The sequence below is a fragment of the Mus pahari genome, chromosome 6, assembly GCF_900095145.1.
Source record: "Mus pahari chromosome 6, PAHARI_EIJ_v1.1, whole genome shotgun sequence".
Classification (NCBI taxonomy): Eukaryota; Metazoa; Chordata; class Mammalia; order Rodentia; family Muridae; genus Mus; species Mus pahari.
In genome coordinates, this window is record NC_034595.1 from 18,689,548 (window position 1) to 18,693,132 (window position 3,585).

Below are 3,585 nucleotides of genomic sequence, written 5' to 3' on the forward strand. Positions count from 1 at the left end.
TGATGGGTTCTGGGGGTGGGCGAGATTCTGAGCCTTTTATTTTGCATGTAAACCATTGGGGAATTTTGCCTGTGGCCACCCTACAGGTTACAGTGGAGTTCTGAGAGATCCAGACACTAGCTGAGAAGTCAGGTGACAGAAACAATGATTCAGACCAACCAGATGATTACAAACCTGGGGTCTTCAGCTGGGTTCCAGGTGGTCCAGGCATAGCTCTGGACATCTAATGAAGCAGTGACATGGGAAGGGCAAGCACTGCACTGGCCTTGAGCCACCTCCATGACATCAGGGACAGGGAAGCCCTAAGCATCAGAGACAAGGATCTCAAGTCTGTGCTTTACTTGGCCTAAAGGACCTGCGAGCAAACTTGGCTTTGCTGTCCAGTTCTTCCTCGATTTTCAGGATCTGATTGTCCTTGGGCAGGCACTCAGATCGGCAAGGGGCGCCATATTTGTTTTGTCCAGTGCAGAGCTCTAGCACTAGGTTAACAATGAAAGTATCCCAAGTCTTCCATGATGCCCTACCGTTGGACTGGGCCAACTTACATGCTTACATAGTCTCGGTCACAGAACCCATCTGGTTCACTTTGGGAAGGAGGCAGTTGCAGAAGTTCTTGCCCTCAGCCTTGGCAATCCATTTAGGATTGGTGACTGTAAGGTCATCCCCCACCACCTGGATGCCTGCACTAGCTGTGAACTTCTGCCAAGTTTCCTAGCCATCATGGTCAAAGAGTTTTTCAATGGACACTAATGGATACTCCTGGACTAGCCCAGGTCAGCCAGCTGGGTGGGTGTGATGTACCTGCTCGATTCATTCTGAGACTTGAAGTCCAGTCATACTTGCCAGACCTGTAGAACTTAGAGGCAGCAATGTCCATACTGAAGACAACCTGGTCAGTGTAGCTGGCCTTTGCAATTGCAATCCTCAGCAGTTCCAGGGCCTCTTTGTTCTCCAAGACGTTAGGTACAAATCCATCCTCATCTCCCACATTGGTGACATCTTTCCCGTACTACTTGAAGATGTTCTTCAGGTTGTAGTAGACCTCTACTCCAATGCACATGGCTTCCTGGAAACAGGATGCCTCCACAAGCAAGATCATGGCCTCTTCTATGGCCAGCTTACTGCAGTCATGAGAACCACCACTGATCACATTGAAAGCTGAAACATGTAGGATGCCTTGAGGGCTGCTAGCCAAGTCAGCAATGTGATGGTAAAGGGGCACCAACTTTGCATAAAGCCAGGGACACTCCCAGAATGACATTTACACCATTTAGATTTATTCTCAGTGCCATCCATCTCTATCATTAGTTTGTCAATGTTCTCTTGCTCCACAATATTCAGTTTCTTGCTAAGCAGAGCAGGTGTAATAGTGTTATTGATGAAGTCAACAGCCTTTGTGACACCCTTCCCCATGAAGCATATCATATCATTGTCGTGGAGTTTAAGGGCCATGTAGATGGCACTGGATGCATCTCCGGGCACCACAGCTTGGAGGAGACCTTCTGTGATGTAGAGATCCACCTCAATATTGGGATTCCCATGGAAGTCAAAGATCTCTGGGGTATGGATCTTGAAAATAGATGTGGTAAACTTCTGGACACTGGACTACTGTGAAAGAAGGAAAGAGGGTTGTGCACATACAGAAGAGAATGATTTTCTGATGTTTTTAATGAATTCAATAAATTTGATAATTAAGATGCCAGAGAACAGGACAACAGGAAATAGACCTCACTAACACCAATACCAAGCCTTGGTACTTCATTAATGTCTCTTCTCAGAGTTCAAAAAAACAAAAAAACAAAAAAAAAAAAAAAGAAAGAAAGAAAGAAAAGAAAAAAAGAAAGGAAAAGAAAAGGAAAGAAAAGAAAAGAAAACAAAAGAAAAGAAAAATGAAAGAAATCCATGCAAACATCTTCCTATAAAGTCTCCTAAGTACCAAAATCAAACCAAAACATAGCAAGCAGATAATACTTAAATGTCTGGTTCCAGGCCAATCAGATAATAAAAGGACAGCCTGTTGTCAAGTCTCTGGCTCCATGAGCAGTAAATATGTGGAATGTTTTGTTATACATGAAAAAAAAGTTTATGAATTTTAAGTGTCTGGTTAAAAATTGCAATTATATGGTTAAATAATTGAAACTACTGCTAGAGAATATTATAGAGATCAAATTGTATTATCTACAATTCCTCAAAATACTCAGTTTTGTTAATTAATGTTTTCTTTTTTTTACAATTTTTTATTACATATTTTCTTTATTTGCATTTCAAATGTTATCCCCTTTCCTGGTTTCTCCTCCAAAAACCTGCTATCCCCTCCCCACTTCCCCCTGTTCACCAGCCCACACACTCCTGCTTCCTGGCCCTGGTATTCCCCTATTCTGGGGCATAAAACCTTCACAGGACCAAGGGCCTCTCCTCCCATTGATGGGCCATCCTCTGCTATATATGCAGCTAGAGCCATGATTCCCACCATATGGTTTCTTGGTTAGTGGCTTAGTCCCAGGGAACACTGTGAACTGGTTAGTTCATAGTGTTGTTCCTCCTATGGGGCTGCAAACCCCTTCAGCTCTTTGGGTACTTTCTCTAGCTCCTTCATTAGGGACCCTGTGTTCAGTCCAATGGATGGCTGTGAGCATCCACTTCTGTATTTGTCAGGCACTGACAGAGCCTCTCAGGAGACAGCTATATCAGGCTCCTGTCAGCAAGCTATTGTTGGCATCCACAAGAGGGTCTGGGTTTGGTGGTTTTTTTATGGGATGGATATCCAGGTGGGGCAGTCTCTGGATGGTCATTCCTTCAGTCTCTGCTCTGCACTTTGTCTCTGTAATACCTTCTGTAAATATTTTACTCCCCCTTCTAAGAAGAATCGAAGTATCCACACTTTGGTCTTCCTTCTTCTTGAGTTTCAGGTGTTTTGCAAATTATGTCTTGGATATCCCAAACTTCTGGGCTAATTAATATTCAGTTATCAGTGAGTGCGTATCGCGAGTGCTCTTTTGTGATTGGGTTACCTCACAAAGGATGATAGTTTTCTTTCATAATTCACTTATTTATATACTGCATGTTGATCTGACTCAATCCTTGCTCTTTATTGATATTTAAATTATTCTTTAATGTTGATAATTTCATAAAATATACAAATAAATACAATATCTACCCCTTTCACTCCTCCAACTCTACCTATAATCTCCACACATGTTCATCCCTCCCAAATTCAAGTATTTTATTTTTTATTAATTTTTATTATTCTTTTAATTTTTGATGTCATAATTACATCAATTTTCTCTTCCCTTCCTCTAAACTTTCCCGTATACCATCCTTGCTCTTTCAAATTTATGGCCTCTTTTAATTAGTTGTGATTGCATGATATATATATACATATATATATATATATATATATATATATATATATATGTATATATATATACACACACACACACACACATTCTCTCACACACGCACACGCACACACACACAATCAGAATAAGACTTAATCTGATTAATGTTACTTGTCTGTATGTTTTCAGTACTTGTTTGTATGTTTATATATATATATATATATATATATATATATATATATATATA

At 40.7% G+C, this 3,585-nt stretch overlaps 1 pseudogene; it reads right to left on the reverse strand.

Moving 5' to 3' along the window:
* Positions 1 to 324: 324 nt before the first annotated feature.
* The window catches only part of LOC110323257, a 13,522-nt pseudogene continuing 10,261 nt past the window's right edge, over positions 325 to 3,585 (reverse strand).